Here is a 26,698-nt window from a genome sequence, read left to right as displayed (position 1 = left end):
GGGAAAGCGTTGGATAGTGGGAGGGTAACAATTACTATTCCCACTCCAGAGAGTGCAACAGTAGGGAAAGTGTTGGATAGCAGGAGGGTAACAATTACTATTCCCACTGCAGAGAGTGCAACAGCAGGGAAAGGGTTGGATAGCGTAGGGGTAAAAATTACTATTCCCACTCCAGAGAGTGCAACAGTAGGGAAAGCGTTGGATAGCCTAGGGGTAAAAATTACTATTCCCACTCCAGTGAGTGCAACAGTAGGGAAAACGTTGGATAGCGTAGGGGTAAAAATTACTATTCCAACTCCAAACAGTGCAACAATAGGGAAAGCGTTGGATAGCGTAGAGGTAAAAATTACTATTCCCACTCCAGAGAGTGCAAAAGTAGGGAAAGTAATGATTTAAATTAAATATAAGATGACATTAATTATCAATACTGATAAAAAGTTAATTAAAAATAATTACAAATTAATAACAATTAATTACCATTTAAAAATATTATTTATCAATTGATAAAAATGTATTAACAATTAATAATAATTAATTACCAATTACAAATTAATTATCAATTATCAATACACATAAATGAAAAAATTAATATTTACTTTATTACAATTAATTTACTTCCCACCCAATTCCCCTACGAACCCACAACCCACTCCCATTTATAAAAAATACAATTCACATTATTATCAATTAATCAATTAATAAAAATATTTTTGCAAATAATAAAAATTATTTAGCAATTCATACAAATTATTTACCCATTAATACAAATGTATTACCAATTATTTATTAATTATCAATTAATTATCAATACACATAAATAAAAAAATAATTATTTACTTTATTGCAATTAATTTACTTCCCACCCAATTCCCCTACAAACCCACAACCCGCTCCTATTAATAACAAATACAATTAACATAATTATCAATTAATCAATTGATATAAATTAATTACCAATTAATAAAAATAAATTACCAATTAATAATTAATTATCAATTAATTAATTATCAAAACATATAAATATAATTAACATTTAATTAACCATTAAATTACTTCCCACCCTATTCCCCTATAAACCCACAACCCGCTACGGAATTAAACTACGCAATAATTAAATTACATAACATTCATTTGTTTAAATAAATTAAACATACATTACAACAATAATGCATCATTTTAACACATATACTACCATACATAACACAATTTTTTTTTTTTGATATTATGGTAATCTATATTTTAAAATTCGATATTATGGTATTCGATATTTTTAAGGTCTATATTTTGGTAATCGATATTTTGTACCCCAATTTCGATATTCTGACCTATCTATATTTTGTAGAGTCGATATTCTGTCCACTCTATATTTTAACTTCGATATTCTGGGCAGTTGATATTTTGGAATCGATATTTTGGGTGTTTACCCGAATTTTTCTTTGCTGGCCAAACCTTTGGTAGCATTGACCTGTAAAGATACACCGAATCCCGTTCCGTGGTCTGAAGATTGTCAGAAAAGTTTTTCCGAATTGCGTAATGCATTTTGTTCGGCTCCTGTGTTGGGTACCCCCGACTACAGTAAGCCCTTTACACTGTATGTCCATGAGAAAGAGGGTTGTGCATTGTCAGTGCTGACACAGTCTTTTGGAGACAAGCAGCGTCCATGCGCGTATTTTTTGTCGACTTTGGATCCGGTAGCTAAAGCATTGCCGAGTTGCTTGAGAGCCATGGCGGCAGCAGCTGTTTCTATTCGATAGTCTGCTGGGTTAGTGATGAATAATATGTTGATTGTGATGCTTCCACATGCAGTGGACATGTTGTTAAACAGGACCAAGACACAGCACTTAACTAGTGCTCGATTGTCAGGTTACGAGTTGACACTGTTAGCGAGTCATGTGCACATAATGTTGAATCCAGCCACGTTATTGCCAATTTCAGTAGAGACAGATGATGTTGAACAGCATGATTGTTTTCTTAGGACAGAAGAAGAAATGAAAGGGAGAGTAGATCTTAAAGATACTCCTCTTGTAAAGTGTGATGGTACCTTATGGGTGGATGGTTCATGCTTCAAGCTTCTGAATGGTGATACGACTGCAGCATATGCTGTCACGACTTTGCATACGATTGTTGAAGCTGCACGTATACCACATAATTCAGCTCAAGCAGCAGAGTTGATTGCACTTACGAGAGCGTGTGTGTTATCGAAAGGAATGAAAGTGACCATATATACTGACAGCCAGTATGCGTTCGGTGTGGCTCATAGTTTTGGACGATTGTGGAAAGAACGTGGGTTCCTGACTTCGCATGGAGCTAAGATTCAGCATGGTCAGTTGGTGAATGAGCTTCTTGAGTCACTGACCTTGCCGTTACAGGTCGCGATTGTGAAATGCAGTGCACACAAGAAGGTTTCTGATGATGTTGGTCGTGGTAATGCATTTGCTGACGAGATCGCAAAAGAAACAGCAAAAGAGGTGATGAATCGAATGTATGTTGCAGGCCCTGCAAGATGGGTTGGTGATGTTGGAATGTGTGAAGATACGATAGAGAGTATGAAGTCTCTTCAAGCTGAAGCTTCAGAGAAAGAGTTGAGTGTGTGGAGAGAAAGTACGGGTAAATTGGATGAGAATGGTTGTTGGGTTGACTTGTCAGAACATCAGCGATGGTTGTTACCCGATGCGTATGTGCTTGCAGTGGTGACAATGGCTCATGGAATGGCCCATATCAGTGTGAAAGGGATTTGTAAGTTGTTGGCTCCAGTATGGCAAAATGCTGGAATTCCTAAATGTGCAGAGAATGTGGTCAAGAATTGCATGGTGTGTCTGAAATACAATCCTGGTAGGGGAACCCCAACTCCAGCTGGTCATTTTGCACCTCCAACGTATCCGTTTGAGGTTTTGCAGCTAGATTTCATCCACATGGAAAGGTGCAACAATTTGAAATACGTACTCGTTGTTGTTTGTGCCTTTTCAAGATGGGTAGAAGCATATCCCTTAAAAGACAACACTGCCTTATCTACAGCTAAAGCCCTTGCCAAATAATTCTTCCCTAGGTTTGGAATGCCGAGAAAGGTCTGGAGTGATAATGGGAGTGAATTTGTGGGTCGAGTGATGAAAAAAGTATGTGAGGGGCTAGGTATCCAACAAAAATTCCATGCTGCAAATCACCCCCAATCAGCTGGACTAGTAGAGTGCTATAATGGCACGTTAAAATTGAAGTTGGCAAAAATACAAGCAAGCTCTGGTCTTAAATGGCCTGACGCTCTGCTTTTAGCACTCCTATCAACAAGAATGACTGTGCATTCGCGAGTGGGACTTAGTCCCTATGAAATTGTGTTCGGCCGCCCGGCCAACATATGGGGAGTGCCAAGGCCGACAAAATTCAGTGAGATCGAACACCCGGTACTTCTTGATTATTTATATGAATTGACGGCTAAATTGCGTGTTTTACACCAACAGGTTCACGATACTCTGCCTCAGGTCTCTGACGCTCCAGGACATCTTATCGATCCTGGATCATGGGTGCTGGTCAAAAACTTCCAGCGGACGAAGAATGACCAGCCCCGTTGGACCCGCCCCCACCTCGTCCTTCTCTCAACAAGATCAGCTGTTCGAGTGGAAGGGAAAAAGAACTGGATCCACGGCTTACACTGCAAGAGGGTCCCTTTGCCTCTACCGTACGACCGGTGGGTCCAGGAGGGGATCACTGACTCTGAGACTGAGACCGTGCCTCGTTTTCTGGCTTTTAGCGATGCTTGTGTAAAAGGAACACTTTCTGAACAAGAAAGTGACAATATTTTGCAAGAAGCTGTGCCACCGTCAATTCGATTGAACACTACAGAGCCTGAACTTTTGTTCCAGAACCAGACAGTACCTGGAAAAAGCCGTTACAATCTGAGGCCGAGAACTATGGACAAATAAAAATTCTCTTTCTTTGCTATTTTTGAAAGTGCAGCTCTCTCATCTGAGAAACTTTCTTATTTTTGTTTTTCGAACCGCCATCCGGGTTCAGCTGTAGGGTCGTGGTTGCCCAAGTCTTTGGAGTGCAGCTGAAGACATTAGGTCGACAGTTCTGGTCGGTCTAAGGGAGTTGCCCTGGACTGACAGAAGCATTTCTTAGCATAGAACACCCTACCACCACGAGCAGCAATTAGAGAGGATGGAGTTTTTCGAGAATGAGAGACCTGCCAAACAGATGAACTTTAAAGCCAGAACGTGTATAATGATGACAAAGAAACGATTTTTGATATTATGTATTTTCATGTTGCTTAGTGTAATGACATTTTTAATAGGATATGTTCTATTCTCTTTTCAAGTGACATTTGCACCCACTACACAGCCCATACCTCCTTCTACTGTTTCCTCGCATTCTTTTCACCCTCTGCCTGAACACGAGTCTGCTAGAAGATTAGAATTCATCAATAATTCGTTCATTCAGCTTCTACACCAACACCAATTAGTAGTTAACACAACTAACTGTTGGGTGTGTGGTCTTATGCCTCATACTACTGATAAAGGTATCCCTTATCTGGTCCTGCCTTTCAGCCATAATGGTTCTGTGTGGGCATATAGAACGATATTCATATACGCTCATGAAGCCAACCCCCTACGTTCTGTGAAAGATAATCCTAAGAATAGTGCTCTAGTTAAGGGTATAGTAGATATGATTAGGGAAGATATTTCCTATGAGACTATCCCGAGAGATGAGACACTAGCATATATTGGATGGAACATAACAGGATATGGAGTTACTCTGAGTGAGAACCAGCGAGCAAAGAGATCCTCCCCGATTTGGATTGTACCCCATCAGGGTCACCTATGTCTGCAAGGTAATGGCAAGAATCCCAGAGCTCAGTTAGGGAAAAGTATCTGCACTGAAACATATGTTTTTGCGTCTCAGACTTCCCCTTCGTTCTTAGCAGCTAAGGGTACCTATTTCATCTGCCATAATAGAGCCTATACATGGTTGCCCCCTGACTTCTCAGGCACATGTTTTGTTTCGTTCCTGTTGCCTCCCACCTACACGGCCGCGGCAGATTACCGTAAGACAAGAATAGTTAGAGGTGTCATCAGTGAAGAAGACACTACAGGACAGGAACTTGGAGATTTCGTAAAGGGTTTTCTGCCGTTTTGGGGGCCTATGGTTAACAGCAGGAACATAAGGCAATTGACGAGGGTGGTTGAATCCACGGTAGATGAAACCGCCGGTGCCCTTAGCAATTTGACAGCTGAGCTCCAGTCGGACCGCCTTATGACTCTTCAGAACAGGGTCGCATTAGACGTCATACTTGCAGACCGAGGTGGGGTGTGTAAAGTGATCTAATCAAGTTGCTGTATTTTCATTCCAGATAACGCTCCGACAGTTTACCAGGCCATTTCCAAACTGCATAAGATCTCCGAATCTATTCACGTGGATAAAGGAGATTGGTCATTGATGGGGTGGTTCTGGGAACTGATATCCGCCTGGGGATGGAAGATTCTGATAGTCATTGGGATGATCTTAGCCATTCTTTTCCTGTTCTGTCTGTGTGTACAGTGTGCTCCTGCAATATGTGGCCTCTGTGTTACATCGTGTGTAAGGAAACCTGTATCAAGGGACGAGCTAAGTAATAGGATGATGCTACAGCAACATCTCAACGACTTCATGAACATAGACCTGGACTCAGACCTGGACTCAGATTAACGTGAGTATAGGTTATTGCCTATGTAAGGGCAAAAGGAGGGTCTGTGGTACTTTAAAGTCTGGACCCGTGTTCTAAACATCGTCATATCATGACGATTTTGGTATCAGCAGACCGAGAATGATTAGGATACTATGCACAAGCATTTTCGCCATATTCGGGTGAAGAAATCACCCTGAAATCATAGTTTCCGTTCTGAACCCTCGGTTTCCATTGAACGGCAGCCATTTTGTGGTTGCCCTCACATAGGCCAATGACTAGGCCAAAAATCGAGTCTGAAGGACACATACACCTTTGCTGACTCCTCTGTGACCTGGGCAAGCTGACTCCACTGCCTGAAGCCAAACCTGTTCGGCCAGTTCCTTTCCCAGTGGCCAAATGAGATTAGTATCAAGGCACAACATATCATAAAACCTTTCATCACACACAAACCATGCCTAATCTTACACACACCTGTCCCTGTTTCTCCCTTCTATGAGTTGCTTTACGAGGAGGAGGTGCCCGTTTTTATTGGGGGTCCGTCGATATCTGATGAAAGTACTAAGCCTTGCCGGGTAATTGATTGAGGGCTGGACAAACTGAAATATGGGCTTGTCATCATGACTCTGCTTTTTCTTTGTAGTGAAAATATGTGAATGGTCAACTTTAAAATAAGGAATGTTTGCCTAAAGCATAATATTTTGTATAAAAAGAGAAGGCTGGCTTGTGAGGTTGAGCAGTCTCCTGAGAATATACACCGTGTTGTACTTCTAGGATACCTGTTACTGGTTGCAGCCAATAAATACGATCTTTGACTTCACCAAGAAGACTCTGGGTTTCTGTAGTCTGAAACAGGAAGGACTCGAAGTCTTAGGGTGTGTTCCCTGGCACCGCTGGGTTCTGAAAAACCCAGTACTTCATGGCGACATCACTCGCCTCAAGGCAGGGAGTACACTCACTACTCATCAGGGCACGACATACACACCCGCATAGATTATTGGTTCGCCTCACGAGACCTAGTACCCTTTATAACAGAATTTGAACATTTACCATATATATACTCAGATCATTCCCCAGTAACACTGAAACTGAAAATAGGTGATATGTAACCCAAGGCAATCATCTGGTGTTTCCCGCAGTACTCGTTATTAGATACTGTGTTCCGCAAGGAACTCACGCAAGCGATAGACCACTACTTTAGTACTAACCTAGGGAGCATACCCAGTATGGCCACTATCTGGGATAACGATTTCGAAGCATGCAGGGGTGCTCCGCTCAATTAGAGATTGTTTACCGAAACTGGAGACAGAGTTAGCTGCACTAGAACGAATGACACAGGGAGAATCTGAGCCTGAGGTGTTAGCACAGATTAGGGAAAAGATTGACAAATTCAATGAATTAGGTCAAACTAAAATAACACACCTAGGGAAATACGAAGGCGAAAGGCCCAGCGCCACACTTGCAGCCCTGACTCGACCTGGAAGGGGTGGAAATTAAGTGTCATTGTTGCAGGATGACAATGGGGCACAAGTGTGCGGCGCAGCTCAAATAACAGACAGATTTTGAAACTACTACGCAGAACTGCATGCATCCTGATGCCCAAACACGGAAAAATCTGCTGAAGAATATTTGGCTCACATAACGATGAAGTGGCTGACTAACACACACACGGAGCTGCTAATAGCCCCACTCCGCCCAACCGAGATCATGCAGCATTAAAGGATATGCCCAATGATAAAGCGCCAGGCTCAGACGGCCTAACAGTAGCCTTCTACAAGGCTTATCAGGACCGACTAACTCGACACCTGTCAGTCTCTTTGAAGAAATGGCCAGAGAAGGCATAATGCCCCCGACTATGCGAGAAGCCATCCTGATTCCTCTACTAAAACCTGGTAAACCTCCGGAAAAATGCTCCTCATACAGGCCACTGTCCTTTCTCAATATTGACACTAAGCTGTTCTCCAAAATCTTGGCAAACAGACTGGCCCCCCTACTTCCTGTTGTGGTGGGCCCAGAACAGTCCGGGTTTGTACCTGGTCGCTCCCTCAGTAGTAACTTATGCACACTATTCTGCACCATTTCGAAATTGACCCGAATTTACGTGCAGCTGCAGTTTTTTTAGATGCAGAAAAAGCAATCGACTTGGTAGAGTGGAGCTTTTTAATGGCGATGCTGAGGCCTGTCAGGGTGAGAGAGGTGTTTATTAAATTGGTCAAAGTACTATACGCAGAGCATCGTGAATGGGCTGCTATCCACCCAATTATGATTACTAGAGGCACCAGACAAGGATGCCCGCTTTCTCCGCTTCTATTTGCTTTGGTGGCGGAGCCCTTGGCTTGCGCCCTGCGAGAATACCATGGGCATCGCGGAATAAGATTCCCACACTACAACTTAATAACATGCATGTACGCAGATGATACAATACTATTTTTGCGAAACCAGAACAAAATCTCACGCCAATGTTACAAGAGGTGGAAAGATTTGGTTGCCATTCAGGCCTACATATAAATTGGAGTAAGTCACTCATATTTCCACTCACCGCTAACACTGCCTCTCCCCAAATGGAATATCTGATAACGGGGACCACAAGCCCAATATGTTACCTAGGGGTCCAAATACATACCGATCCCGAAGTGGATATCCGTGAAAATTATGGCAGCGCGGTGCAGAGACTTTTAGAAGTAATTCCGAAATGGATCCGACTGCCACTGTCGCTGCTGGGGCGTATTGCCCTTATGAAAATGATAGTTCTCCCATGCTTTCTGTTTTACTTTGTGAATACACCCATCATATTATGAAAGACACTGTTTCGCACCCTTCGCTCTGTTGATTAGACTGGCTTGGGCCGGGAAACAGCCTCGGGTACAATGGGAGACATTGACAAAACCATACTTGGCAGATGGGCTTAATGCCCCAGGTCTTGAAATATATTATAGCACAGTCCAGCAAATACACGCATATCACTGGCTGCACGGCCCCCACGAGATCCCACACATGTATATAGAGAGAGACGAAGTGAGCCCTCTCCTTCTGCCACAATCCCTGCTGAGCAAGTCACAAACTGGATACCACATCAAAGACCCTGTAGGGACCACAAGCTACCACCTGCTTAAGGCTGCAGATATGCCAAACATCACACTTCTTTACTCCCCGGAACCACCTGTTGAGTTGTGCAGCTACCACAGCGAAAGAAGAAGGCGTTTGTACAGGCGATGCACACACTAAACATAAGAAATGTGGGGGACTACTTCATAGATAGGGTAGTCAAAACCTGGGATCAATTGAAACTCAAACACCAGAAACACCATTGCTTAATAAGTCTCATTATCACCGAGGAGGACGGCCCTGCGTGCGATACTGGGGGATGATATGACCGAACCACAAGAATTCGCCTCACTGACATACTTACTGCAGGCCCAGACGACGCAACGCGCGACTTCAAAGCTATACACCCTCACAAGGTCAGGACACAACTTTACACCGACTAAGTCATATCAGGAGTGGCGCGACAAGCTAGGTGTAGACATAACCAAGGGGCAATGGTCATATTGCTGCATGGGTACAAAATCTATCTCACAGAATGGTAGCCACCGGCTAATACACTTCAAGTATCTACACAGAGTTCATTATACTCCGGCCGTACTATCTAAATACGGGCTGCGAGAAGATGACAATTGCACAAGATGCGGGGCTGCAGGGGCACATTTCACACATCTTGCCTGGAATTGTCTTGGGATCCATAGGTACTGGTTCGCGGTGTTAATGGCCCTGCGGGACATGGCGGAGACACCTGTGCCCGAAACACCATTAGTAGCCCTTCTGGGATACGATAAAGATTTGCCCAAAGGAGCCAGCAGATTGATAGCGCTGGATATATTATTGGCAAAATGGAGGATTGCCATGCGCTGGATGAAAGGCCCTTTACCCACTTTGTCAGAATGGTGCACTGACCTGTCCTTCTGCAGCATACAATCAGAAAATTAAAAACCTCTTATGCTGACACGCTGCAGACCCAGGGACATTTGGGGTCCATATCAGGCATATCTTACTTGTAGAGTGGCGGAGGAAGGGGTAAAAGAACGGCACAAAAAAACGGTGGTAGGTTAAACTGGGGTGGAACAAATAGACATTGCATGTTATATGGAACCAAAAGCAGAATAGCCCCACCCCAAAGAACACAACACAAAGGTACTGCATTGTTGATATTAGCTTACTGTTGGTCTAATTGCCGTGCCTTGCATAACACATTGTAATTATAGTATGTACCTACTGATCCGTGCTTTATTGATCTGTTCAATTTAGAAATTAATGTTTTTCTCTGTCAACGATGCTCACCCTTGCTGCAGAATGCCACATTGCTGTAAACATGGCTACTGTAATGTTCATATGCATATAAAAGGAAAAATAAAGTTTAAAAAAAATAAATGTCTTTTTGCATTTATCACCCCGGATGGGACGGATATGCCCAGATGTAGGTCCCATGCTCTGCATGTCACTGGAGTCAAGCTAGCCTGGCTGATGAGGGGTGATGCCCCGAAACCGGTCTCAGGATGCTTGGTTCCCGTCCAGGGAGGACCTGGCCTGGCAGTTCGGGCTGGACTGTTCCCATTGGGCGCAGGGTCAAGACTGATTTGCATATGGCTGGGTCCAAACTGGAATGCATGGGGAGCACAAAAAATAATGGATTTAGGCCCAGATCTCTGTACTGGGGTGAATGTATGACACTGATCAGCATTCTGTCCATCAATTGTTCTTTGTGCACAACAAGATCCAGGCATAAACTTCAGGGAGATTTCATACCTCTAAGGATGGCGTTGAAGATGCCCCCACATTGCATAATATCCTTAATTGTTTCTGGCCTTTACTCACTAAGAAATCATCTTATTTAAATCTTCCCAGGATTTTGGTAACAAGAACCCTAAAGAGAAGAACGGCTCGTGAGTTGTCAGGATGTGGCTAATGGACGCTTTTGAGATAAGGATGGTGCTGAATGCCTCAGAGAGAGCACCGAATGTATGATGGTGAGGTGGTTGATGGTCACAGACGTCTAGTGCAAAAGACTGCAAAGTGTCCACAACAATAACTCTCACAGTGTCTTGCGTCAAACTTCTGCAAAGGTGGAAGAGGGCTCAAGCTATTTGCAAACCTATGTGATACTTGTGTGCACAAAGTGGGGCACTTACAAATGCAAAGTCAACTTTGTTACTCAAACATGTGAATCTGTATTTGTAAATCGATTTACTAATAATTACAATTAAGCATTTGCATTTCTGAGCAGGAGCACCTGCAAACGCCAGTGCAGACAGTTCCCCACCCTGCAAACAGTTCCAAGCTTAATTTTGTCAAACAGAAGTAAATCTTTTTTCAGGGTGGGTGAGAGGAGGGAACACCCTAAAATTTCTAGGGTTGTGTGAAAGTATTCCATCTTCTGCTGGGCTAGCACATTCAACATGAAGATATGAAAACAAGTTATTAAGTGCCAACACACTGTAAGAAACAGGATTATTATTTGCTGTAAGTGACTACCCACCTCAAGGAAACATCACAACCCTTGTCAGGGTGAACCACTACATTAACCTGAGCTCAATCTCCCGGTAGCAATTCTACAGAGCGGACAGGCTTAACTTATGCAGTACCACAGTCTACAGTTGAAATACAAAACAATAACAATTCCAAAATAAATTTGAATAGAGTAAAAGTGTATAAATAAAATGACAAAAATCCAAAAAGGGGAACAGGTGATGTGAGCTTTTAAGGTTTTAAGTGGAAATAACGCCAAGAAACATAAAGTGCCAATGATAGTCAGTTTCAGTACTTTCTTTATTCGGTCACTCAAAAAATATCATGATAGAATGTTGTTAAAAACATTTTAACAGAACTTTAAAAGATTCATTTATCAGTTAAAATAACAGAAAAACAAATGTAAAACAGTTTTTCACAGAAAAACAAGATCAAAAGAGCAGGCTATTCTGGTAGCGAACAGCAGATTTAAGAATAAGGCCAACACAAACCACTAAAGAAGTAAGCGAGTAAAGTAACGCTGGCCTACACTTAACAAACCCATACTACTTTAGAATCGGAAAGAGATATTTCCATGAAAAGGGCAAATACCGTATATTTGGATAAGAGAAGATGTAGGTTCAGCCGTTGCTCATGTGTCCCTAGGCCAGTCATAAAACCATACTGGACTCCAGAAATTATTTTTTGATATGAGGTCCACTGCAACGGGCTCTCAAGAACTATCCTGCTCATAATGTTTACAGTTTAGCCCAATTGGGATATCGGGCGGTAACATCGCGGATCCCTATGGTTGACCTTTTTTAGAAAACGGTATGCCGGGGTTGCAGCAGCCTTTCTTTACAGGCTGCGTTGATAACGTTTGTCAGCAGCGGGGCCAGATCCCTATATTATCTTTGAACAACTCTAAAGGGACCCCTTCTGGTCTTGGTGCCTTACTGCCTGGGCTCCTGTTAACTGCGGCTACCGCCTCATACAGTTCAAAAACTATGTAAAGGGGATATAAAGGCAGGATCTCATTACAATCCTTTTTATCAGAAAGAGATAGATCTTTTCAAAATGTGCAACCCATTCATCGGGACTGATGTTCTGAGCCAAATCCCAAACAGGGGCTTTACACAACTTATGAATATTGGGACCTTCCAAAAAGCATCAAGGCCATTGCGTTTACCCGAAGCGACCAACTCCTTCCAAACCTCCATTTGCAGATCCAAATTTTGTTTTTTCAACGCCAATTTGTACTCTCTTATTCGGTGCTTCCTCCTCCCTACTCCTTGGAGCTCATTTTAGGGCGAGCCGAAGATTAATATAAAGCAGATTTACAGGCCTTGTCAAACCACCCTGGTGAGGAGTTGTAAGCTGTCTAAGGGGGTTCTTCAATACTTTCCTTATACTGATCCTCAGGGTTCCATATTCCTCAATAATTTCCGATAGTATATTATTCTCCGATAGACAGAGGCCCACAAGACCCATATTGCCTTTCATAATTCGACAGAAAAATGTTCCCCAAGATCTACAATGTTCTACACAAATCTTACCCTGTTGTATTTAGAAGAAATTTCTATGACTCCCTCGGCTCAAATTTATTGACGCCTATGTGGGTTGCTAGTGTAGCCTTTACAGGATCACAATGAATAAATATGTTTGGGTTGATTGAGGCCTTTAATACAAAATTTGCCAGCTCCCTTGAGGCAAAAATATAATTAATTGTTGTACAGCTACCCCTACCAATAAAGGTTGCTTCGAAGGGATCAGGAGGCGTGCGGAATCATGGATCGTGCGACAACTAAAAAATGTACAAGAGGTTGCCACTGGGGTCCCCAGGCAATGTTTCATCCACATTGTCCATCCCGAAAAAATTATTAGTTGCAGTTAACAAACTTCTCTGCCCCAATTGTGCGTTAAAATCCCCCTTCCCAAACAATACATTGAACGCCGGGCCCAAAATAAAGCGCCTATTGATCAACTCACCAATAATATCAAATAACAAATTAAAATATTGTTGCTGGTTGCAAAACCTTCATTGTATAAGTTAATTAGAATAAAGTTAAAATTATCAGACCAGTAATGGTTCAAAGCCTGGGGTAAATCACTAGTAACACTTTTAGGTGAGATAGTGCATTGTAGAGTGGCTTTAAACCATGTTGATAGACCTGCCCGCACCCTGCAAAGTTGCAAAGGGGTTGCAGATTTACTAAAACAAATAAATCCATAAAAAAACGAATTTAATGCCCAAGGCCCTAGCAACATGACTACATCAACCTGGCTAATGTAATTAGACCAGTACACCACAATTAATTTAGGATGCACCCCAGCTATGTTTCAAGTTATTGTTTTAATATTTGAGGGGCAGATGTATCATTCTTTCACGCAACGTACCGCAGGAAGACAACTTGCTGCACTGAAAGGGAGAGGGCGTGATGTGCCACATCCATCAAGATATGGTGCATTCTTGCTCTCTGGCTATGCTGCCGCACAATTTGCTGCAACGGTGCCTGCATTGCAAGCAGGATTGTTTTGTGCAAAAAGGGTATTGCATTGGCCTTTCAACGCCATGCACTAATAAATTTGGCCCAGAGTCTCTAGGTGGTGTGGTACTTCCAGAAACAACGTGGCTGCTGCCCTGCTCTCGAGGTTAGGCAAAATCCACAGATTTACAGGGTTTGAGGTTGAACAGCCAATCATTTTGAGGTAGTACGACAAGCAGGGAAAATCTTTTTGAAGTGGGTATCCGGGCTGCAGACATCACTGGGGCCAGCTTACCAGTTAAAGAGATCGTACAAGGTATATGGAAAACCAGCAGACCTATCAACCAGGATTTGACAGTCAAGCAGGATTCAACACTGCAATGTCAAAAAGGATGCTAACAGCCTCACTCTGCATATTCTGTCATGTTCCGTGGCAACATAGCTGCCCATTCAGGGCAGCTTATTGTTTGCTCTGGGAAGCACTCTGCACCTTTTTCACACCTGTTAAAATGCTATTTACTGGTTTGCAGAAGTGGAAGTGCAAATGCAAAATTAGCCTCCAGGAACTTCAGGCAGAGAAAGGGAACTTTCTCAAAGTTACTTTTCCTTAATATTTATTTAAAATCTGACCACTATTTAATTAGGTTTTTAATAGCTAGTTAAAATAGTTGTTTAATCATTTTGTAGTTATTTCCATTCCTGGGATACAATATTAAGATTTTTATTCTGTACTCTTGTTTTATACATTGGGCAGCTAAGCCTGCCACAGTGAAAAATGGCTTTTGGGTCTAGTCAAAGTAAGAATATGTTAACATTACATTTCTACATGTCCTACTTTTAAATACGATGTACTCTGCCTTGTGAACTACAATGCTTATAAAGGGTGACTTGTTAATATTTAAAAGTTTGGGGTTGACTTGTAAAAAGGGTTTATTCTGACAGGTGGAATTGTAGTTTTTAAACTGCCATGACCAGGCTACCGTGGTAGGCCTGAAACAATGTTTTACACTGGAACTATAGTGGATTGCACAATAGGTGGTGCAGTCTTCTAGTGACATTTAACTTACAGACCACACAGAAAAGGCAGATTTCCTACACACATTATTTTTCATATATTTAAACAATTCCATAAGGATAAATGGTTATAATTGTGATGACAGGATGACTGCATTAGGCCCAAAGAAATCACTTTTCTACAGAGCAAGGAAAGCTGCCCATGGACCATACACTGACACGGCCATCACGCATTGAATCTAATATTCAATGGGACTGTCTAGCACGGAAGGAAATTGAATGGTGAAATCTTTGACGAGAAATAAGCCACATTGAATGAAGAAAACTCAGCAATAAAAGGTTACAGAATTGTAAACTAATAAAAAACTTACTATCAGTCACACAGAAAGATTTCGCCACCATCGTCAGACAGCACGGACTCAGCATAGTATCCTACGCTGACGACACCCAGCTCATCCTCTCCCTCACTATCTGCCTACGACAGACCCAGGACCTGCTGGCCTTCAGGAGACTCCTCAAGAAAGACCTGGCTGTTCGAGGTGTAGCAGCACCCCTACCCCCCCCCCAGCGCCTTCAGACCCTCACGGGTAATCAGTGCGCTCTACAAATGTACTGATTGATTGATTGATTGATTGATTGATTGATTGATTGATTGATTGAAGGATCCAATCACCACCAGCCTCAACTTCCAGTAAGGAATAAAGAACGTCGCATCCTGGGTGAGCAGCAGCTTCCTGAAGCTCATCACGGAGAAGACTGAGGTCCTCGTCCTTGGACCCTCCCCCTCGGCATGGGACAACACCTGGTGGCTCGCCGCCCTCGGCAGCCCCGCACCCCCAAAGACCATGCCTGAACCCTCAGCATCGTACTCGACTCCTCCCTCTCCATGACCCGACAGGTCAACACTGTCGCCTACACCTGCTTCAACACCCTCTGCATCCTTCAAAAGACCCTCAAATGGATCCCACCAGAATCAAGGAAGACCGTGATCCAGACACTCATAACCAGCAGACTGGACTACGGAAACACCCTCTACGCCGGTATCAACAAGTCAACAAGTCCCTGCTCCACATACTCCAGACCATACAGAACACCGCAACCAGACTCGTCCTCGGCATCCCTCGACGCGAACACATCACCCAGCACCTGCGTAACCTCCACTGGCTCCCAGTCGAGAAAAAAGTGACTTTCAAGATATTCACCCATGCCTACAAATGCCTCCACACCGGACCCCAATAGCACAACTACAGAATCTTCTTTCACATACCCAAGAGGAACCTCTGGTCCGCCGACCTTGCCCTCGCCGAACCCCAGCGCATCCACAGAGCAAGAACGGGAGGAAGAACCTTCTCCTACATCGTGGCCAAGACCTGGAACGAGCTGCCGATCAACATCAGACACGCCCCCACACCGCACATCTTCGGGAAGACCCTCAAGACCTGGCTCTTCGACTGACCGGAGCTGCTCCCCCTGACCCTCCCAGCACCTTGAGACCTCACCTGTGAGTATCGCACTTAAACGTCTGTGATTGATTGATTGATAAGATTATACATTTTGTTCAAACAAGCTCTGCTCGTATTGCCAAGATCTGCAGGCCTTTCTGCATTTACCCACGATCTGATTACATCTTTGCATTTGCCATGCTGTAGCTCATTACATCTTTGGAGTTGGCATTGACTAGTTGATTATTTCTTTGCATGCGGCATGCTGTAGCTGATTACATCTTTGGAGTCGGCATGGTGTAGCTGATTACATCTTTCCACATGCTGTAGTTAATTGCATCTTTGAAGGCGGCATGCTGAAGCTTATTACATCTTTAGAGGTAGCATCCTGTAGTTGATTGCAACTTTGGAGGCGGCATGCTGTAGTTGATTACAACTTTGGAGGCGGCATATTGTAGCTGATTACATCTTTGCACGTAGCATGCTGAAGCTGATTACCTCTTTGGAGGAGGTATGCTGCAGTTGATTACATCTTTGAAGGCGGCATGCTGTAGCTCGTTACATCTATGCACATGGCATGCTGTAGCTTATCACATCTTTGCACAGGGCATGATGTAGCTGATTATATTATTGGAGGTGGCATGGTCTAGCTGATTACATCTTTGCATGTGGAGTGCCGTAGTTGATTACATCTTTGCATGTGGCATGCTGTAGCTGATTACAACTTAGGAGGCAGCATGCTGTATCTAATTACATCTTTGCATGTAGCATGCTGCAGCTGATTACATCTTTGCATGCGGCATGCTGTAACTGATTACATCTTTGGAGGGGGCATGCTGTAGCTGATTATATCATTGGAGGTCGCATGCTGATGCTGATTACATCTTGGGAGGCAGCGCTCCAGCTGATTCCATCGTTGGAGGCGGTATGGTGTAGCTGATTACATATTTACATGTGGCATGCTGTAGCTGAGTGCAACTTTGCATGTGGCATGCTGTAACTGATTACATCTTTGGAAGCGGCATGCTGTAGCTGATTATATCATTGGAGGCAGCATGATGCAGCTGATTACATCTTTAGAGGCAGCATGCTGCAGCTGATTATATCTTTGGAGGTGGTATGCTGTAGCTGATTATATCATTGGAGGCAGCATGCTGATGCTGATTACATCTTTGGAGGCAGTAAGGTGTAGGTGATTGCATCTTTGCATGTGGCATGCTGTAGCTGATTACTGCTTTGCATGTGGCATGCTCATGCTGATTACATCTTTGGAGGCAGCATGCTGCAGCTGATTACATCTTTGGAGGCAGTATGGTGTAGCTGATTACATCTTTGCATGTGGCATGCTACAGCTTATTACATCTTTGCACGTGGCATGCTGTAGCTGATTACATCTTTGGAGGCGGCATGCTGTAGCTGATTATATCATTGGAGGCAGCATGCTGTCGCTGATTTCATCTTTGGAGGCAGTAAGGTGTAGGTGATTGCATCTTTGCATGTGGCATGCTGTAGTTGATCACATCTTTGCATGTGGCATGCGGTATCTGATTACATCTTTGCATGTGGCATTCTACAGCTTATTACAACTTTGCATGTGGCATGCTGTAACTGATGACATCTTTGGAGGCGGCATGCTGTAGCTGATTATATCATTAGAGGCAGCAGGCAGTCGCTGATTACATATTTGGAGGCAGCATCCTGTCGCTGATTACATCTTTGGATGCGGTATGGTGTAGCTTATTACATCTTTGCATGTGGCATGCTGTAGCTGATTGCATCTTTGCATGTGGCATGCTGTAACTGATTACATCTTTGGAGGCAGCGTGCTGTAGCTGATTACATCTTTGGAGGCGGTATGGTGTAGCTGATTACATCTTTGCATGTGGCATGCTGTAGCTGATTGCATCTTTGGAGGCAGCATGCTGAAGCTGATTACATCTTTGGAGGCAGCATGCTGCAGCTGATTACATCTTTAGAGGCGGTATGGTGTAGCTGATTGCATCTTTGCATGTGGCATGCTGTAGCTGATTGCATCTTTGGAGGCAGCATGCTGAAGCTGATTACATCTTTGGAGGCAGCATGCTGCAGCTGATTACATCTTTAGAGGCGGTATGGTGTAGCTGATTGCATCTTTGCATGTGGCATGCTGTAGCTGATTGCATCTTTGCATGTGTCATGCTGTAACTGATTGCATCTTTGCATGTGGCATGCTGTATCTGATTGTATCGTTGTATGTGGCATGCTGTAGCTGATTGCATCTTTGGAGGCAGGAATGTGTAGCCGATTACATCTTTGGAGGCAGCATGATGCAGCTGATTACAACTTTGCATGTGACATGCTGTATCTGATTGTATCGTTGCATGTGGCATGCTGTATCTGATTACATCTTTGGAGGCAGGAAGGTGTAGCTGATTACATCTTTGCCTGCGGTACGCTGCAGCTCTGTAGCCACAGGCCACTTCCAGGCAGGGCGGCTGCTGATGGGCGCACTGCCATCAGTTTGCTGACAGTGCACTATTCTTTAACCACAACATGGACTTGAACTCTGAACTTTACAGAGCTTTCACCTACGCGTGGGGCGATGGATAGCGCTGAACAAAGCTTCTAAAGAAAAAAAATAGCGAGTCGCTCGCAATGTTGTCCCCAATACCCAAAATGTAAAACATTCCACGAAATCTAACTCGTTAAAATAAAGAAATAACGCAAATACATATTTTGGATTCCATTCAGTAAACGTCTGTCCAGGTCACATTGTTTGTAAGTAGAGCTTGCAGTATTCCCGCCTCTAGGGTGCAGACACGCGCACAAAGAGCGCACTGGGGGTCAAGCATTCCTCCCCTGCAGAGACGGGCCTCTGCCCAGGCACGCCGGTCAGCAGCCACATCGGATCTCAGCCAAACGCAAACCTGCTGAACACTCCCTACAAACTGCAGCATTAGCCATGTGCAAGAGCTGTGCTTTATATGTGACTTGACATGGCATGTGATCTTAGCTGTGATGACCTCGAGGGCGTCAGTTGCCATGCCTTGTCACTTGTCACTTCATGTGTGAGTACATGAGGAGCACATTGGGTGAATTGTTGTTGCATACCATGACTGCTGAACTTTAATCATTTTTAGACATTTCATATAATCGTAACGTCTCTTTAACATCGAATTTTTATGTGAATTCAATTTGGTTTTCAAAATAGCCTTACTGCAACATTAATAAACCTGAGGCTCGGGCCTATAACTCATGGTCAGGGCTTTTAACAACTCATATAGCCTGAGGCGGAAAGTTATAAGGCTATTACAACATCCCACTCGCTGAGGATAGAACGTTCTAAATTGGAAAAGAGACAAACATAAAGACAAACATCGAAATATTGGAGCTCCGGGCTTATACCACCTATTAAGCAAGCATTTGCAATGCAATAGGTCTCGCATTTATAGGAGTTTGAGCTATTGGCATTGTAAAATTACAATGCCTTTTATTTATGTTTTGGTTTTAAAACAAATAAAAGGCATTGTCATTTACAATGTCAGTAGCATAAACTCGCATAAAAGCAGTGTGCGGCGTGCAGCAGTGTGCGGCGTGCAGCAGTGTGCGGCGTGCAGCAGTGTGAGGCATGCAGCAGTGTGAGGCGTGCAGCAGTGTTTCGTGTTGCAGTGTGAGGCATGCATCACTGTGACGTGCAGCAGCGTGCAGCAGTGTGCGGCGTGCAGCAGTGTGCTGCGTGCAGCAGTGTGCGGCGTGCAGCAGTGTGCGGCGTGCAGCAGTGTGCGGCGTGCAGCAGTGTTTCGTGTAGCAGTGTGAGGCATGCAGCACTGTGGCGTGCAGCGGCGTGCAGCAGTGTGCGGCGTGCAGCAGTGTGCTGCATGCAGCAGTGTTGTGCAGCATGCAGCAGTGAGTAATGCAGCAGTGTGCAGCAGTGTGTGGCGTGCAGCAGTGTGCCGGTTGCATCAGTGTGTGCCGTGCAGCAGTGTGTGGCGTGCAGCAATGTTTCGTGTAGCAGTGTGTGGCGTGCAGCAGTGTGCGGCGTGCAGCAGTGTGTGGCGTGCAGCAGTGTGCGGCATGCAGCAGTGTGTGGCAGTGTGTGGCGTGCAGCAGTGTGAGGCCTGCAGCAGTGTGTGGCGTGCAGCGGCATGCAGCAGTGTGTGGCGTGCAGCAGTGTGAGGCGTGCAGCAGTGTGAGGCGTGCAGCAGTGTGTGGCGTGCAGCAGTGTGTGGCGTGCAGCAGTGTGAGGCGTGCAGCAGAGACACGTGGAGGGTGAGGAGAGACACGTGGAGGGTGAGGAGAGACACCTGTGGAGGGTGAGGAGGAGACACATGTGGAGGGTGAGGAGGAGACACATGTGGAGGGTGAGGCGGAGGGTGAGGAGACACGTGTGGAGGGTGAGGAGAGACACGTGTGAAGGGTGAGGAGAGACACATGGAGGGTGAGGAGAGACACGTGGAGGGTGAGGAGAGACACGTGAAGGGTGAGGAGAGACACGTGGAGGGTGAGGAGAGACACGGAGGGTGAGGAGAGACACATGTGGAGGGTGAGGTGGAGGGTGAGGAGAGAGACGTGTGGAGGATGAGGAGAGACGTGTGGAGGGTGAGGAGAGACGTGTGGAGGGTGAGGAGAGATGTGTGGAGGGTGAGGAGAGACACGTGGAGGGTGAGCATAGACACATGTGGAGGGTGAGCAGAGACACTTGTGGAGGGTGAGCAGAGACACATGTGGAGGGTGAGCAGAGACACGTGTGGAGGGTGAGGAGAGACACGTGTGGAGGGTGAGGAGAGACGTGTGGAGGGTGAGGAGAGACATGTGTGGAGGGTGACGAGAGACACGTGTGGAGGGTGAGGAGAGACGTGTGGAGGGTAAGGAGAGACGTGTGGAGGGTGAGGAGAGACGTGTGGAGGGTGAGGAGAGACACGTGGAGAGTGAGGAGAGACACGTGTGGAGGGTGAGGAGAGACATGTGGAGGGTGAGGAGAGACGTGGAGTGTGAGGAGAGACACGTGGAGGGTGAGGAGGGTGAGGAGAGACACGTGGAGGATGAGGTGGAGGGTGAGGAGAGACGGAGGTGGAGGGTGAGGAGAGACGGAGGTGGAGGGTGAGGAGAGACAGAGGTGGAGGGTGAGGAGAGACGGAGGTGGAGGGTGAGGAGAGACGGAGGTGGAGGGTGAGGAGAGACGGAGGTGGAGGGTGAGGAGAGACCGAGGTGGAGAGTGAGGAGAGACCGAGGTGGAGGGTGAGGAGAGACCGAGGTGGAGGGTAAGCAGAGACCGAGGTGGAGGGTAAGGAGAGACCGAGGTGGAGGGTAAGGAGAGACCGAGTTGGAAGGGAATCAGAAGTGGAGGAGAGAGAGAGGTGGAGGGTGAGGAGAGACAGTGGTGGAGTGGGGGGAGGGGAGGATATCACTTTTACTTCATCTCCTAGTGTAAGGTAACGCCCCCACCCCACAGGCCCTGCCGGGGCCGAGAGCAGATCACTGTTCGCATCAGCCGTCACCCGAGACCGCTCCGTACTTGTTGGTAAATAGAGGTTCACTATCTGTTGATAATGGGATTCACTTGGGGGCTGACTTACCTCCTCCACCCCCAGGGCCAACACTGAGAAGGCATCAGAAACCTGGTGCTGCCTATGCTGCAGTACTGCGAGAGAGAGGGATGGGGGGGTGGGCAGAGGAAGAGGAGTGGGGTTAGAGAAGGGACAGGTGGGGAGAGAAAGAGGAGAGAAGGGACAGAGACAGAAAAGGTGCAAAAAAAGAATTAGAGAAAGTAAAGAGGAGAGTTGGGGAAAATGAAAACATTACGAGAGAACATGTAGCAAAGAGGTAAACAGAGAAGATGGGAGAGAATAAGGACGCAGCCAAGAGATAGGGCAGAGACAAAAAGAATCGAAACAATACAAAAGTATTTTCCAAACTCGTAAATAACCACGGGCCAAACAACTGATCTGCAATGAAGCATCCGAATCCGGTATATCATGACGTTAACCATGCAATAAAAAAAATAAAAAATAAAAATAAAAAACACGTATACACCATGTTGACCCTTTTCCATGCAGCGTATTCTAAAACGCCATTCTCATTCATACATTCACAGCAAACCTGTTCACAAGAGTGACAGAAAATGTGGTATTAGTGTTACATTTTTGTTTACATCCATACCCGCTCACTTATGCAATTAAAGGATTCATAACCACACGGTTAAACAAAACGTACTGATTGGCCTTGCCGTGAAGGAGAAACACGTGTTGACACACACTCCCGATCTGTGAAACGTTCACCCCACTTTCTCGAAATTGAAACCAGTGCATGTGTCCGACGAACTTCCTGCCGCTTATCTGAATGCACCAGTGGCAGAAGATAGTCACCATCTTGCAACAACACAATTAAAGGAGGCATGTCTGTCTCTCCCCACCGCCACATGTCTCTGAGTCTTACTGTCTCATGCGAGATCTCCCTCTAGGAGACAGCTGGCACCGACTCTTCCCCTGAGACAGTACGGGAGATGCGTGTGTGTGCATAGTGTGTGTGTGTCTATATGTATATATCTGTGTGTGTATGCATGTGTGTGTGTTTGTATGTGTATATGTTTGTGTATGCATGTGTGTGTTGGTGTGCAAGTATGGGTGTGTCATTGTGTTCATTTGTCTTCATGGATGTGTACACATATGTTTGTGTGTATACCTATGTCTGTGTATGCATGTTTGTGTGTATGTATATGTGTTTCAGTTTGTTGGTGTGGGTGCTTGTTTATATGTATATGTGGGGTTGGTGTGTTGGTGTGCATGTATATGCATATGTTTATGCATGTCTGTGTGTGTTTGTATATGTTCATATGTGTGTGTAAATGCATGTGTGTGTTTGTATGTGTGCATAGTTGTGTATGCATGTGATCAGAGGGAAGACTGCACTTGAGGGCAAAGAGGAAAACATACAGGGAAGAGTATGTGAGGGCAGAGAGAAAAATACAGAGGGAAAAGCACGTGAGGGCAGAGAGAAAAATACAGAGGGAAGAGTCCATGTGAGGGAGGAGAGAAAAATAGAGAGGGAAGAGCTCATGTGAGAGCAAAGCCAAAAATACAGAGGGTAGGGCGCATGTTAGACCGGAGATGAAAACATAGAGGGAAGAGAGCATGTGTGAGCAGAGAGAAAAATATATAGAGAAGAACACATGCGAGGGCAGAGAAAAAAATACAGAGAGAAGAGCACATGTGAGAGCATAGAGAAAAAATGCAGAGGGAAGAGTACATGTGAGGGAAGAGAGACAAATACAGAGGGAATAGCATGTGTGAGGAAAGAGAGAAAAATAGAGAGGGAAAAGCACATGTGCGGGCAGAGTGAAAATACAGAGGGAATAGCACATGTGAGACCAGAGAGAAAAACATAGAGGGAAGAGCATATGTGAGGACAAAGAGAACAAGTACAGGCTATGCCAAGCGGAAGTGATTGCGTTTGCGATCAAACATCAAAGCGGCGAAAGTGAAAGTTATCGAACAGAGCATCAAAGGGCTGGGTGAGAAGGGAGGGGGGAATGCAAGGGTCAAAGTGGCTAAAGTGAAAGTAATCGAGCAGAGCATCAAAGGGCTGGGTGAGAAGGGAGGGGGGAATGCAAGGAGCAGCTGTGCACGTGCACGCCATCGTGCACTCAAGCCCTAGGCCAGCAAAACCATGTGGGTAGCACTTTTGAAAGCCCACTTACAAAATGTCTCAAAGAGACAGCTTTCGCTGTCTCAGCAAGACCTAAAAACCCCAAGATACTATATTGTCTTCGAAGGAGCTCTCAACCTCCGCCATAGACCATAAAAGGACAGAGAATGTTCTAACAACTAAAACAAAGTCCTGAGGGAGCCGAGGGTATTGAAAATCCCTAAGGCTCTGTGAGGCCTTTGTTCACAGCATTGGACTGTTGGAGCTACGGGCTTCTACCGGCCATTAGAAGCCCGGAGAACTCCATTGTTTTCAATGGATCGCTCAACATTCCAATGTTCTAATAACACTTTATATTCTGAGAGTAACTAATCATAATGTCCCTTGAACAAAGTTAACAAAGTTATTTTGGTGATGTTTTGGTTTGTGTGTTTTTTAACAATGTACTTTGCCTCGTGCCAAAGCAAGGCGCTTCTGTGAGCTGAGGGCCCTCTGGGGAGCCCCTATTGCACCAGAATGTACTAAGCATGGCATTAGTCAAAAGCCTTGAGCAGCAGGACTTCAGTGCCTAGCCCCTGTGGCAACCTTTTGAATCTCCAAGGGTGACACTGAGTTGTTTTGGGGGGTAATTCGATTGAAATAATTGGTGGCAAGAAGGTTTGGGGTTGGATAAACCCATTAAAATATATAGGAGGCCGTTTGATTGTTTGCAGAGTGAAAAACAGCCAAGGAGGATGACACCATCCATATGGGGTGAGTTGAGAAGTAAGCTTCCCCTTTGACCCAAGAACCCAAAGCCCATGTGCACTGAAGGGAGGACGAAGGTCCTCGCAATTGACCTCCAGAAACTGTTGTATACACTCTGACTCAAGCCCCTGTTGCCCCAGATCTAACCAGGCGGTGGCCTTGAATACTTGGAGCAGCATGGCTGGAGCGCCTCTACAGGATCCATGGATTTGGAAAAATAGATCTTGCCAACCATTTTTTTTATTTTTGGGTCCAGGAGATGCTGTTTGGGATTAAGTGAGGTTTACCCAGTCCATTTATCTTCTTCCACACATTTCCTTCTTGCAACTCTAGGGGGTATATTTACAAGCCCTCGCCGCCACCGGAGGTAGCATTTTATTACACTCAGTTGGCGCAGCACCATTTTCCATATTTATAAGGTGGCACTAGGCCACTTTGCGTGGCTTAACGCCACCTTGTAAATATGCCCTTTTCTGCCGCAGTCCTCTGCGGCAAAGGGGAGCACAATGGGTGTTCCTGTGGGCGTTCCACCACAACACCAATTGCTTTAATATGCTGCCCCAGGTTTAGAAGGCTGAGGCAGCGCCAAAAACAAATGCCATGGAATACCAGGTGTTAGAATGGCAATACCAGGAGAAATCATTCATATGGCCTAGTTTGTTGCTCTTTCCATGTGTGCTGCATTCTACAGCACACATAGAAGGTGCAAATCGCCATTATTGATTGTTTATGTGCAGGATGGTGTCCCTTCTTGCACATAAACAATCATCCCTGCATCGCAGGCACCCTTGCAACATGGCAACAGGGTGCCTGCACTGGTGCTAGGTGGCTTTTTTTCCACCAGCGCTAGGAGAAACATAGGGGTGCTCCGTATTCTTGTGAATACGGCACATCTCTGCATTTTGAAACTTTTTGAGTGTGGCACTGCCAAATTTGGCGCAGTGCCATGCTCCGACATTTTATTATAAATATGACCCTAGATTCTTGGATATGGTCAAAGCCACCACAAAATGGTGGGTATCATGTGAATCCTTCACATGGATCTGTGGATTATGAAAAAACATTTTATTTACTTTTATGGGCAGGATTTGCACTTCCATTATCCCCCCATCCCATTTCATCCCTGGGTCAGTGGATCTCCTTCCCCCCTTCAAACACCCCCAATTCCTTTTTTTCAAGGAATTATTATCAGTAACTAGTTGCAGATAAATGGACAACATTGCCATATGAAGGCCAACTTTATATAATGCAAATATTTTAAAAGCTACTGAACACATGTACCCCATAAATTAGAAAGCCATATTCTGAAGTGCAATTTTATCAATTTGGTGTAAAACAATTGATCAGTTGAGCATATCTTTAAATGGTACAGACAGTTGAAAATACTGTATTTAGACTACCGTAAAAAACTTTTTGCCCTCTCCTTTTGTATTATCTGCACACATTTGAAATGAAATAAAACTAAACAGGGTGCATCGAGCTACTGCCAAATGCCATGCAGATTTGTCAAACAGCACCAAATTTATTAGCAACTATTATCAACTTTAAAAAGCCAGCTTATGAGGAATCCTCAATTTAACCACATCTACAGAGTAGCTCTTACCGACTTGGTCTCCAACAGGCAGCCATATTGTGATGACCCACGGCTGGAACTGAAGCAGGAAGTTTGGGTGCATTTGCGAGTACGTAGTGACCATAACTGGCCAATTTCAGAGATGTTTAATATGTAACAGAGACATCTTCAAACTATGTCACAAAGAGGCTGTCGAGCACTAAAGAAAAGATTTGGGCAAACAAATATATTGACAATTCAAACTCTGTCACAGAGAGACTATGAAAGGAGAGTTCCAAAGTGGAAGAGACAAAAGTGGTTAAACGTCCAAGGGTACCATAGGCTAAACATACATGGACTGCAGCCTTTACCATATTTGCCAGTATGGTCTGTGAGAAAGGTCTCTGAGCATAGCATTGCACTATGGAAATACATGGCTGGAGTAAGGGCAGCTAGCATCAGTTTTGGGGGCTTCGCCCGGCTTTCATATAACAAACAGTTTCACTCAAGGAAGTACATAGCACCTACGAAGTCTTGGTAGGACTTAAGTAACGCGCTGTGGCTATCATTGATGACCCTGACCAGACTGCTCATGTTGGTACACATGGTGGCCATTTTCCCCTGCCCTACATGCTGTTTCAAGGGCATTCCAGGAAGGGGAAAGATAAAGTATAGATAGAAT

This window comes from Triturus cristatus, chromosome 4_2, assembly GCF_964204655.1.
Source record: "Triturus cristatus chromosome 4_2, aTriCri1.1, whole genome shotgun sequence".
Taxonomy (NCBI): Eukaryota; Metazoa; Chordata; class Amphibia; order Caudata; family Salamandridae; genus Triturus; species Triturus cristatus.
The sequence above is the reverse complement of the archived record's forward strand: the minus strand, read 5'-3'. Positions refer to the sequence as shown.